Raw genomic sequence first — 13,801 nt, 5'->3', positions numbered from 1 at the left:
CAGCTGTGCTCAGGAGCTGGCCGTACACACTGCCTTTCCTGTCTCACGGTGCTGGTAATCTGAGCAGTACAACAGCAGCTCACAGAATGATAGATAGAGCCAGCTGAGCATGCCACCAGGTCCTAGTGCCCTCAGCGCTCGAGTCCAATCATCCCTGGAAACAGATTCTTCTGGTATTAATGTTGACGTGTGGTTTACTGTTTGAATTGAAACCAAGAAAGCAACTCTTCAACCAGACATTTCTTTAGCACGAGTTTATTGGCATTTAATGATCATAATGCACACTGTCACAATTTGTCTGCTAACATTCCTGTGTAGAGGCAGCTTTACTCTGTATCTAACCTTGTGCTGTCTCTGTCCTGGGAGTGTTTGACATAAACAGTGTAGAAGGAGTTTTACTCTGTATCCAACCCCGTGCTGTTACCGTTCTGGGAGTGTTTGATGGGGACAGTGTAGAGGGAGCTTTACTCTGTGTCTAGACGTTTCAGGCGAAAGCTCTTCATCAAAGCAGTCCTGATGAAGGGCTTTTGCCCTAAACGTCAATTTTCCTGCTCCTCGGATGCTGCCTGACTGGCTGTGCTTTTCCAGCACCACTCTAATCTAGACTTTGATTTCCAGCATCTGCAGTCCTCACTTTTGCCGGAGCTCTACTCTGTACCTAACCCCGTGCTGTCACTGCTCTGGGAATGTTTGATGGGGACAGTGTAGAGGGAGATTCTAGATTAGATGTGGATGCTTTGGAGAGGGTACAGAAAAGGCTTATCAGGATGTTGCCTGGTATGGGGGATTTTAGCTATGAAGAAAGGTTGGATAGACTGGGTTTGATTTCATTGGAACGCAGCAGGTTGTGTTGGGGGTGGGGGGGATGGGGGGGTGGTTGGTAACCCAATAGGAGCTCATAAGATTGTGAATGGCATGAATAGAGCGGAAAGTTTGGGGGTTTTTCCCAGAGTGGAGGGGTCAGCTACTGAGGGACGCAGGTTCAAGGTGCAGGGGAGGTTGTTTAAAAGAGATGTGCGAGGCAAGTTTTTCACACAATGGATGTGAGTGCTTGGGACACATTGCCAGAGGAGGTGGTGGAAGCAGACACAATGGCAGCATTGGAGAAGCACCTGGACGAAGACATTGATGGGAAGGGAATAGAGGGATATGGATCTTGTAAGTGAAGACAGTTTTAATATGGAATGGCAAAATGTGTCGGCACAGGCTTAGAGGGCCGAAGGGCCTGTTCCTGTGCTGTCGTGTTCTTTATTCTTTGTTCTAATAAAAAAAAATCATACATTGGATGTAGACACTTGGGACCAACTGAATCTCTTGAAGAGAGTAAACATTGTAGGGGCATTCTTAAGAAGGAAGGCAAAGAGGGGATACGAGAGCCTTTTGGAGATAAGGTTAAAGATCACCCAAAAGGATTCTATAGATTAGATTAGATTAATTACAGTGTGGAAATAGGCCCTTCGGCCCAACAAGTCCACACCGACCCGCCGAAGGGCAACTCACCCATACCCCTACATTTACCCCTTACCTAACACTACGGGCAATTCAGCATGGCCAATTCACCTGACCTGCACATCTTTGGACTGTGGGAGGAAACCGGAGCACCTGGAGGAAACCCACGCAGACACGGGGAGAACGTGCAAACTCCACACAGTCAGTCGCCTGAGGCGGGAATTGAACCCGGGTCTCTGGTGCTGTGAGGCAACAGTGCTAACCACTGTGGCACCGTGCCGCCCACAGTAAGGGCAAGAAAGCAACCAGAGAGAGACTAGGGCTCCTTAAAGATCAAAGAGGCTGCCTTTGAGTTAGATCTCAGGAGATGGGAGAGATATTAAGTGAAAATTATGTGTCAGTTTTTACTAGACGGAAAGAAATGGAGGCTAGGGAACTCAGGGAAATAAACACTGATGCTTTATATACATTTCACATTTCAGAAGAGGAAGTACTGGCGATATTAGAAAATATAAAGACAGATAAATCTCCTCGACCTGATCAAATGTACCCCAGGATGTTGTGGGAAGTTAGGGAGGAAAGTTTGGGGTTTCCATGCAGAAATATTTGTCTCATATATAACCATGAAGGACTGGAGGCTGATGTTGTGCCTTCATTTAAGAAAGACTGTGAGGAGAGGCCCGGGAGCTATAGACCTGTGAGTCCGACATCGGTGGTGGGTAAGTTGTTGGAGGGAATTCTGAAAGATAGGATTTACATCCACTTGGAGAGGCAAGGAATGAGTAGGGGTAGTTAGCATGGCTTTGTGCGAGGGAGATCATGTCTCACAAACTTGATTACATTTTGTAATGAGGAAACCAAGATGATCAATGAGGGCAGAATGGTAGACGTCGTCTGCGTGGACTTTAATAAAGCCTTTGACCAGCTTCTGTAGACTGATTTGTCAGCTTAGATCACATGGGATTCAGGCTGAGCTTGACGATTGGATACAAAATTGGCTTTTCAGTGAGAGGCAGAGGGTGGTGGAGGAGGGTTGTTTTTCCTTGGGTTTGTGATCTGAGCCATCAAGAGCCTGACGGAGAAGGCACTCAGCCCAGACACCTCTCATTCCCTCCAGGCGGCACAGACGCGCGGTGGGCTTCCGGGTGAACTGACCTCTCTTCCATCCAGAACTTGACATTGGCTCCGTGCTGTGGACCCTTCCCCGTGACGTGGTGCTCCACAATCTGAGCTGTCTCAGGGATATCCTCTGGGTGCCTGTTCAAACAGCACAGAGCCTTGATTTGTACGGATTGATGCTGCACATTCTCCATCTTCACCCACTGCCCCAACATGCCTTGGCGTAATGTTTTGCCCTCCACTAGCAGGGATCTGGGGTGGAGAGTGCTGGGCATGGTGGTCTCGAAGCAACCGGCGACTGAGCAAGTTTACCGGGTACCAGACCAAACCACGTTCTGTGACCTGGAGGAGATGGTCTTCCACTTGTACGTCAAGCGTGCTCGTCTGCGGCCCCTTCTTAGTTTTTTGAAGGGGGCTGCAGCTAAAACTTTGGTTGCACTTCAACCCCACACTCCTGATCTACAGATACCTGATTCAAAGGGCTTGAGTCTTTGAGTTTTTCATGGCTTTACTCCTGGGCGTGGCCATTACCGGGTCCAGGCAGCAGGTCGAAGAGGGGCTTATTGCTCCTGACTGTCCCTCTTTCACGGTTACGTTCATGCCCGGGTGCCCCTGGAGAGGGAGCATGTGGCTCTCACTGGCACAGTGGGACCTTGCAAGGCCACTGGGTGTCACAGGAGCTGGAGTGCAATAACCTGGATAAAGATATTTTGTTTTATTTCATAGTTTCGACAGTATAGGTTTCTGTTTTGCCTTTTGAGTTTGCATACTACAAATGGTAGTTACAGGGGATTCTATAATTAGGGGACAGGTAGTATCCTTTGTGAGACGGATCGGGAGACCCACAAGGTGTGTTGCCTGCCCGGCGCCAGAGTGCAGGACATCTCTGACCGGCTTGAAAGGATATTGGAGCGGGAGGGGGAGGATCTAGTTGTTGTGGTGCACATTGGGACAATAACATAGGCAAGGCTGGGAAGGAGGACCTGTTTGGAGATTATCAAGCACTAGGAACGAAAATAAGGTCCTCGAGGGTCATAATCTCCTGCTTACTGCCTGAGCCACGTGCAAATTGGCTTAGGGATAAGAAAAGTAGGGAAGTAAACATGTGGCTAAGCGAGTGGTGTGGGAAAGAGGGGTTCCACTTCATGGGGCATTGGCATCAGTTTCGGAACCAGGGGAATCTGTACCAATGGGACGGTCTCCACCTGAACCAATCTGGAACCAGTGTTGTAGCGAAAAGGATAAACAGGGTGGTCACTAGGACTTTAAACTTGTGAGTCATGGGGAAGGGAAGGGAAAATGACAAGAAGTATGATGGTAAATAAAAAGGTATGTAACAGGTTAGCATGTGTGCAGAAGGGATTAAGTACAAGTATATAAGAAATAAAAAGGAAGGATAACTCAGGAGATATTATTCGAGATGTTGGTATCATGAGGATAAGAAGGCTAGCATAAAGAGCACTTTACCTGAATGCTCGTAGCATCCTTAACAAGGTCGACGAGTTACCTGCACAAATCATCGCGAATGAATTTGATTTATTAGCCATTACGGAGATATAGTTACAGGGTGGTCACGACTGGCAGTTAAATATCCAGGGGTATCAGACTATTCGGAAGGACAGACAGGAAGGCAATGTAGGTGCTGTAGCTCAAGGACAACATCAGGACAGTGCTGAGAGATGATCTAGGTTCTATGGAGAATAAGGTGAATCCATTTGGGTGGACATTAGAAATTCTAAGAAAAAGTCACTGATAAGCGTAGTCTAAAGACCACCAAATAATAACATCACATTAGGGCGGGCAAGAAACAAAGAAATAACTAATGCCTGTAAAAATGGTATGGCAATTATCTTGGGGGATTTTAATCTACATAAAGATTGGTTGGACCAGCAGTGCCAGGGTGGCCTTGAGGAGGAGTTTAGGTAAAAACAATGACTGCAGATGCTGGAAACCAGATTCTGGATTAGCGGTGCTGGAAAAGCACAGCAGTTCAGGCAGCATCCGAGGAGCAGTAAAATCACATTTCGGGTAAAAGCCCTTCATCAGGAATAAAGGCAGTGAGCCTGAAGCGTGGAGAGATAAGCTAGAGGAGGGTGGGGGTGGGGAGAAAGTAGCATAGAGTACAATGGATGAGTGGGGGAGGGGATGAAGGTGATAGGTCAGGGAGGAGAGGGTGGAGTGGATAGGTGGAAAAGGAGATAGGCAGGTAGGACAAGTCATGGGGACGATGCTGAGCTGGAAGTTTGGAACTGGGGTGAGGTGGAGGAAGGGGAAATGAGGAAACTGTTGAAGTCCACATTGATGCCCTGGGGTTGAAGTGTTCCAAGGCGGAAGATGAGGCGTTCTTCCTCCAGGCGTCTGGTGGTGAGGGAGCGGCGGTGAAGGAGGCCCAGGGCCTCCATGTCCTCGGCAGAGTGGGAGGGGGAGTTGAAATGTTGGGCCACAGGGTGGTGTGGTTGATTGGTGTGGGTGTCCCAGAGATGTTCCCTAAAACGCTCTGCTAGGAGGCGCCCAGTCTCCCCAATGTAGAGGAGACCGCATCGGGAGCAACAGATACGATAAATGATATTGGTGGATGTGCAGGTAAAACTTGATGGATGTGGAAGGCTCCTTTAGGGCCTTGGATGGAGGTGAGAGAGGAGGTGTGGATGCAGGTTTTACATTCCTGCGGTGGCAGGGGAAGGTGCCAAGATGGGAGGGTGGGTTGTAGGGGGGCGTGGACCTGACCAGGTAGTCATGGAGGGAACGGTCTTTGCGGAAGGTGGAAAGGGGTGGGGAGGGAAATATATCCCTGGTGGTGGGGTCTGTTTGGAGGTGATGGAAATGTCAGCAGATGATTTGGTTTATGCGAAGGTTGGTAGGGTGGAAGGTGAGCACCAGGGGCGTTCTGTCCTTGTTACGGTTGAAGGTGTGGGGTCTGAGGGCGGAGGTACGGGATGTGGACGAGATGCGTTGGAGGGCATCTTTAACCACGTGGGAAGGGAAATTGCGGTCTCTAAAGAAGGAGGCCATCTGGTGTGTTCTATGGTGGAACTGGCCCTCCTGGGAGCAGATACGGCGGAGGCGGAGGAATTGGGAATACGGGATGGCATTTTTGCAAGAGGTAGGGTGGGAAGAGGTGTAATCCAGGTAGCTGTGGGAGTCGGTGGGTTTGTAAAAAATGTCAGTGTCAAGTCGGTCATCATTAATGGAGATGGAGAGGTCCAGGAAGGGGAGGGAGGTGTCAGAGTTTGATGAGTGTATTCATGATAAGTTTTCTTGAAGAGTATATAATGGAACCAATGAGAGAGCAAGCTATCCTAGATCTGGTCCTGTATAATGAGGCAGGAATAATTAATGACTTCAGAGTTAGATTAGATTACTTACAGTGTGGAAACAGGCCCTTCAGCCCAACAAGTCCACACCGACCCGCCGAAGCGTAACCCACCCATTCCCCTACATTTACCCCTTTACCTAACACTACAGGCAATTTAGCATGGCCAATTCACCTGACCTGCACATCTTTGGACTATGGGAGGAAACCGGAGCACCCGGAGGAAACCCACACAGACACAGGGAGAATGTGCAAACTCCACACAGTCAGTCGCCTGAGTCGGGAATTTAACCCGGGTCTCTGGCGCTGTGAGGCAGCAGTGCAACCACTGTGCCACCGTGCCAGGATCCTCTTAGAAGAAGTGATGACAGTATGCTTGCATTTAGAATACAGATGGACAGTGTGAAGATAAAATCCAATACTAGGGTCTTACGTTTAAACAAGGGAGACTACAATAGAATGAGGGAGGATTTGGCTAAAGTAGCCTGGAAACAACGATTTTATGGTGAGACAGTTGACAAACAGTGGAGGACTTTCAAAGCAATTTTTCAAAGTGCTCAGCAAAGTATATTCCAATGTAGAGGAAGGACTGTAAGAAAAGGGGGAATCTGCCATGGGTGTCTAAGGAAATAAGGGAGGCTATCAAATTGAAAGAGAAGGTTTACAAAGTGGCCAAGAACAGCAGGAAACTAGAAGATTGAGAAAATGTTAAAGGTCAACAGAAAGCCACAAGAAGATCTATACAGAAAAGTAAAACAGAACATGAGAAAAAAAACTAGCACAGAATATAAAGACAGATAGCAAAAGTTTCTATAACCATATAAAATGAAAGAGTGGCTAAAGTAAACGTTGGTCCTTTAGATGATGAGAAGGGGCATTTAATTATGCGACATGATAAAATGGCTGAGACATTGTATTTTGTGCTGGTCTTCACCGCGGAGGACACTAATAACATGCCAGTAACTGACAAGGAGGCTAAGGCAGGTGAGGACCTGGAAACGATCATTATCACAAAAGAGGTAGAGTTGGGCAAGCTAATGGAGCTAAGGATAGACAAGTCTCCTGGCCCTGATGGAATCCATCCCAGGGTACTAAAAGAGATGGTGGAAGAAATAGCAAGGGCACTTGTGGTAATGTTCCAGAATTCACTGGACTCTGGGGTAGTCCCTGCAGATTGGAAAACAGAAAATGTGATGCCACTGTATAAAAAGGGAGGTAGATAAAAGATGGGGAATTATAGAGTGGTTAGCTTTAACTTCTGTTGTGGGGAAGATATTTGAGCCTATTATCAAGGAAGAAATAGCAAGGCATCACAATAGAAATTAACCCATTGGGCAGACACAGCATGGGATCGTGAAGGGCAGGTATAAGTTTGACAAATCTTTTGGAATTCTATGAAGACATTATGAGCATGGTGGACAATGAGGACCCAGTGGATGTGGTGTACCAAGATTTCCAAAAGGCCTTTGACAAGGTGGCGCACAAGAGGCTGCTACATAAGATAAGGATACATGGTGTTAGGAGTAGAGTATTAGCATGGATAGGGTTTGGTTGACTAACAGGAAGCAAAGAGTGGGGATAAATGAGTGCTATTCTGGTTGGCAATCAGTAACTAGTGGTATGCCTCAGGGATCAGTGTTGGGACCACAATTATTCACAATATATATAGAGATGATTTGGAGTTGGGGACCACGTGTAGCATGTCAAAGTTTGCAGATGACACTAAGAAGAGTGGCAGAGCAAAGTGTGCAGAGAACTGGGAGACTTTGCAGAGGAACATAGATACTTTCAGTGAATGGACAAAGGCCTAGCAGATGGAATACAATGTTAATAAATGTGAAGTCATCCATTTTGGTAGGAGTAACAGTAAAAAGGAGTATTACTTAAACGGTAAAATGTTGCAGCACGCTGCTATGCAGAGGGACCTGCGTGTCCGTGTGCATGAACCACAGAAGGTTGGCCTGCAGGTTAAACAGGTAATTAGGAAGGCATATGGAATTTTGTCCTTCATTGCTAAAGGGATTGAGTTTAAAAGCAGAGAGGTTATGCTGCAGCTGTACAGGGCGCTGGTGAGGCCATACCTGGAGTACTGTGTGCAGTTTTGGTCTCCTTACTTGAGAAAGGATGTACTGGCACTGGAGGGGGTGCAGAGGAGATTCACTAGGTTGATTCCAGAGTTGAGGGGGTTGGCTTATGAGGGGAGACTGAGTAGTCTGGGATTATATTTATTGGAATTTAGAAAAATGAGGTGGGTTCTTACAGAAACATATCAAATTATGAAGGGAATAGATGAGATAGCAGCAGAGAGGATGTTTCCACTGGCAGGTGAAACTAGGACAAGAGGGCACTTCCTCAAGATTAGGGGGAGCAGATTTAGGACTGAATTGAGGAGGAACTTCTTCACCCAGAGGGTTGGGAATCTGTGGAATTCCCTGCCCACTGAAGTAGTTGACGCTACTTCAGTAAATGTTTTTAAAGCTAAGATAGTTTTTTTTAACAATAAAGAAATTAAGGGATACACTTAGAGGGTGAGTAAGTAGAGCTGAGTCCACGATAAGATCAGCCATGATCATATTGAATGGTGGAGCAGGCTCGAGGGGCCAGGCGGCCTACTCCTGCTCCGAGGTCTTATGTTCTAGTTCTTATGTTTGCTTTCAGTTTGGTGCCCTGGGAAGAAGGCTGCTTTATTTTTCCTTTATTCCGATTTTGTTTTAATGCCATATTGTCTCTGTCCTGGATGCGTTCAACGGGGATTGGTGTGAGAGGAATTTTAACTTTAGTTGAAACAAGCAGGGAACCTCCCTCTGGATATTAAACCGTTATTGTTCCTGCCCCGGGGTGTTCAATAGGAATGGAACAGAGGGGATTGATCTATTTGGTTGTTCATTTATTTGTTTTCCTTGATTTTGTGTGAGTTTATTTCAATTTTGGCCCCTGTGGTTCCTACCTAAAAGAGGTTGGTGGGGACGGACGGAATCAAGGGTGAGCCATTTGTTTATTTATTTGTTTGGTTTTCTCACAAGAGTAATAGTGCCTTTACTTTTGTTTAACAATGTCAGGTTTATTTTCTGTTTTGAAAGAGTAGGATAAGCTTTGTTCTGTATTTCAACAGGTGTTGTCCCTGTCCTGGGAGTGGGTGCAGTATCGGTGGCGGGGGGGGGGTGGGTGGGGGGAGGTCTTGGTTTTTTCATGTTTACAACTTTCTTTTAAAAGGGTGGAGGGTTGCTTTTTGGATTGGAGGCCCAGGACCACAGGCTTGTGTTCCACAGGTTTCGATGCTGGGTCTACTTTTGTTGGTCATTGAAATAAACGTTCTGATTGAGAATTTAGGAGGCATAGCTAATAAGTTTGCAGATGGTACCAAAATTGGTGGCGTAGTGAACAGTGAAGAGATCTTGATCAATTAGGTTAATGAGCTGAGGAGAGGCAGATGGAGTGTAATTTGGGTAAATGTGAGGTATTGTGTTTTGGTAAAATAGACAAGGGTGGGACTTAGACAATTCATGGTCTGGGCCCTAAGTAGTGTTGTAGAACGGAGAGATCCATGCGTTCAGGGACATAATTCTTTGAAACTTGCATCACATGTAGATAGGTGCTTAAGAAGGCATTTAGCGTGCTTGCCTTCATTGCTCAGACCTTTTGAGTGCAGGAGTTGGGACATTATGGTGAGGTTGTACAGGATGTTGATGAGGCCTCTTCTGGTGTACTATGTGGAGTTCTGGTCGCCCTGCGAGAGGAAGGATATTGTTAAACTGGAGAGGGCTCAGAAAAAGATTTACCAGAATGTTACCAGGAATGGAGGGTTTGAGATTTAAAATAGACTAAAGACTGGGACTTTTTCACTGGAGCACAGGAGGTTGAGGGGTGACCTTATTGAAGTTTATAAAGGTCTGAGGGGCATAGATAAAGTGAATAACAAAGGTGTTTTCCCCAGGGTGGGGGACTTCAAAACTAGGAGGCATAGTTTTAAGGTAAGAGGCGAATGAATTAAAAAGCACATGAGGGACAATTCTTTTACACAGAGAGTGTTTGGTGTGTGGAATGAAATGCCAGAGAAAGTGATGGATGCAGGTTATGTTTAAAAGACATTTGGATAAGTTCATGAATAGGATATGGGCCAAACACAGGCAAGTGGGACTAGTTTAGTTTGGGAACATGGTCAGTGTAGACTGGTTGGGCCAAAGGATCTGTTTCCAAGTTGTATGACTCTCTGACTATGACTCTACTCCAAATATGACCTACCAAAAGTCTTATACAGCTGTAATATAACTTGCCAACTTTTATACTCAATGTCCTGGCCAATGAAGGCAAGTATGCCGCATGCTTTTTTTTAACCACTGACATAGCTCCGCAGAGGCCTGTACCTCACATCACCAAATCACCCTTTATTTACACATGAAAAGTCTTTGACTTTAGGACTGCCTCTTCAGAGCCAGCTCTCAGGTTGTCAGGATCTCTATCTGTCAGCCAGGGCTCCCTGACTGGACCAAATTAACAGCCCCAATCAGGAAACTCATATTCTATGTGTTAATTTGTCTGACCTCATTACAATTACTTTATCCACTTGTGTTTCCACCATCAGGGAATTATGGACTTGGACCCATGATGCCTATTTATATATTAAGCTCTTAAGCGTCCTGCCATTTACTCTATACATTCCTCTTGCATTTGACCTCTCAATATGCATTACCTCACACTTGGCTGGATTAAACTCCATCTGCCATTACTCTGCCCAACTTTCCAACAGATCTATATTCTTTGATAACCTTCCTCACTAATGACAATTCCACCAATATTCGTGTCATCTGTGAACTTACTAACATTTTCATCCAAATCATTTATAAATGTATATACAGTAACATAGGTCCCAGTACTGATCCATGTGGAACACCATTGGTCAAAGGCTTCCAGTCAGAAAAGCATCCCTCCACATTACCCTCTGTGCCCTACTATCAAGTCAATTTTGCATCCAATTTACCAACTCACCTTGGATCCCATGTGACTTAACTTTCTGGAACAGCCTAGCATTAGGGATCTTGTCAAATGCTGAGTGAAGTACATGTAGACAACATTCATTGCCCTACCCTCAATCATCTTTGTCACTTCTTCAAGAAACTCAATCACAAGGCCATGCTGATGAGCCTTAATAAGTCCATTATTTTCCAAATGCAAGTAAATCCTAACACTGGCCCATCATTTCCCAGATTATCCCTGTTGCCCTTCTTAAACAAAGGAACAACATTGGCTATTCTCCAGCCTTCTGGGACCTCACCAGTGGCTAAAGAGAATACAAAGGTCTCTGTCAAGGCCCAGCAATCTCCTCCCTTGCTTCCCTCAGTATCCCATCAGTCCCTGGGGACTTAACTACCTTAATGTTTTGAAGACACCCAACACCTCCTCCTTCTTAATATCAACATCTCCCAGAATATTAACATATCTCTCTCTAATCTTACCAACATTCATGTTATTCTACTTGGTGAATATCAATGTACAGTACTCATTCAGAACCTTAGCCACTTCCTCCAGCTCCACATATAGATTCCCTCCTTTGTCCTTAAGTGGGCTTACCCTTTCCTTAACCCCCTCTTGCTCCAAATATACAGCCTTGAGGTTTTCCTTCATCCTATTTGCCATGTTCATTTCATAGCCCCCCTTGCCTCCTTAATGTCTTGTTTAAGTTCTTTTCTGCTTCCTTTAACCCCCTCAAGGACTTTGTTTGATTTTGATTTCTTAAACCTTCCAATAATTCCCTTTTTCGTTTTGACTCTCAATACCTCTTGTCATCCAAAGTTCCTGAATTTTACCATCAGTATCTTTCAGCTTCATAGGAATGTGCCAGTGCTGAACTCTGAACTGCAGATGCTGGAAACTGTACTGAGAAACAACAAATGCTGGAGATCACAACGGGGTCAGACAGCATCATCTAGACCCTAAACCCTAGCTTGCTTTCTCTCCATGGACGCTGTCTGAACCTGTTATGATCTCCAGCATTTGTTGTGTCTCAGTACTGAACTCTGGTCTATTGATCTTTCAAAGACTCCTACATGTCGTTGGGATGGCATGGTGGCTCAGTGGTTAGCACTGCTGCCTCACAGCACCAGGGACCTGGGTCGGATTCCAGTCTTGGGGGACTCTCTGTGTGGAGTTTGCACATTCTCCCCCTGTCTGCGTGGGTTTCCTCCGGGTGCTCCGGTTTCCTCCCACAGTCCAAAGATGTGCAGGTCAGGTGAATTGGCCATGCTAAATTGTCCGTAGTGTTAGGTGCATTAGTCAGAGGTAAATATAGGGTAGGGGAATGGGTCTGGGTGGATTACTCTTCAGAGGGTCGGTGTGGACTTGTTGGGCCAAAGGACCTGTTTCCATACTGTAGGGAATGTAATGTCCTGGGAGTATTTGATGGGGTCAGTATAGAGGAAGCTTTACTCTGTATCTAACCCTGTGCTGTCGCTGCCCTGGGAGTGTTTCATGGGGTCAATGTAGAGGGAGCTTTACTCTGGATCTAACCCCGTGTTGCCCCTGCCCTGGGAGTGTTTGATGGGGTCAATGTAGAGGGAGCTTTACTCTGTATCTAACCCTGTTCTCCCCCTGTCCTGGGAGTGTTTGATGGAGGGGGGACAGTGTAGAGGGAGCTTTACACTGTATCTAACCCTGTACTCCCCCTGTCCTGGGAGTGTTTGATGGGTCAGTGTAGAGCGAGCTTTACTTTCAGTGTAAAAGAGTAAAGGAGACTTTACTCTGCTGCTGTTGCTGCTTGCTGGGACATGGAGCTTGGAGCCTCACCTGCTCCCACGAGGTGTGGGATCTGGGAGCCTCTCCTGCTGCTGCTGGTACTATCCACATCGGGATCCAGTCAGCATTAGGCACTTAATGATCGAAGCAACCAGCAGCATGAATCACCTGAAGGCCCGGGACCTGGGGCTAGTTTCTGATGAGGTGGTGGGGGCTGAGAGGCAACTATTGCCTGATGAGACTGAACCATTTATAAAGGGAGTGAGGGTGGCACTCGAGTGGAAAGAAAACTCCAGGATTATCATCGTCAACCTCAGAGACAAGGCCCAGCCGAACCTACTTTGGTTAGAGGTGGGTGGGGGCATGTGTTGCATCTTCTGCAGCTCCTGTACCTCCGGGGATCTTGTCACCTTTCTCCATGCTGACCAACCAGCATGGGGGGGCAGTGTTAACGCCCATCCTTGAGTTCCTATCAAGCAATACGTTGTGGCCATCGGCAAGGGACAGTCAACGTCCCCCCTATCGTCACTGCATCCAAGCTATCAGGAAGGCAGTGAGTAACTCGTGCACCTCAGCCTGGAGAAGGGGCTCACTGTGAGGGGGCCATCTGCCTCTTGATCTGTGCTCTTCTGGGAGTATCTGTAGGAATGTGGCAGAGAGGAGTTTACTTTCAATTTAAAAGAGTAGAGGTAGCTTTTCACTTTATTTAACTCTGTGCCGTCCCTGTCCTGGGAGAGCTTGATGAGGACAGTGTAGAGAGCGCTTTACTCTGTATCTAACCCTGCGCAGTCCCTGTCCTGGGAGTGTTTGATGGGGGAAAATGTAGAGGGAGCTTCACTCCTTATCTAAACCCATATGCTGTCCCTGCCCTGGGAGTGTTTGATTTTGATGGAAGGGAACATTAACTCATTTTGCTTGTGATTTGTAATGCTATAATTTACCTGTTAATTTACGTCAGCAGCAAATGACAAACGCTGGATAGAAAATGCTGTGTTATCACAGACCTTTTGTTAAAGCTCTCTCTTCTTTGAACTTTTGAAAAGCCAGTCCCTCTCTGCTCAATTGCAGTTATATCTCTCATCTTGACCACCTATTGGATGTTGTCTTTGATAGATATGGTTATAAATCACTTGGCATGATTGCAACATCCTGCAAATTTCACAAAGTCCCAGAACTTTCAGTCCCATCGCA

The sequence above is a fragment of the Chiloscyllium plagiosum genome, unplaced genomic scaffold, assembly GCF_037043375.1.
Source record: "Chiloscyllium plagiosum isolate Xiang-an unplaced genomic scaffold, Cpla_swu_hap1 HiC_scaffold_25, whole genome shotgun sequence".
In the NCBI taxonomy this organism is placed as follows: Eukaryota; Metazoa; Chordata; class Chondrichthyes; order Orectolobiformes; family Hemiscylliidae; genus Chiloscyllium; species Chiloscyllium plagiosum.
The sequence above is the reverse complement of the archived record's forward strand: the minus strand, read 5'-3'. Positions refer to the sequence as shown.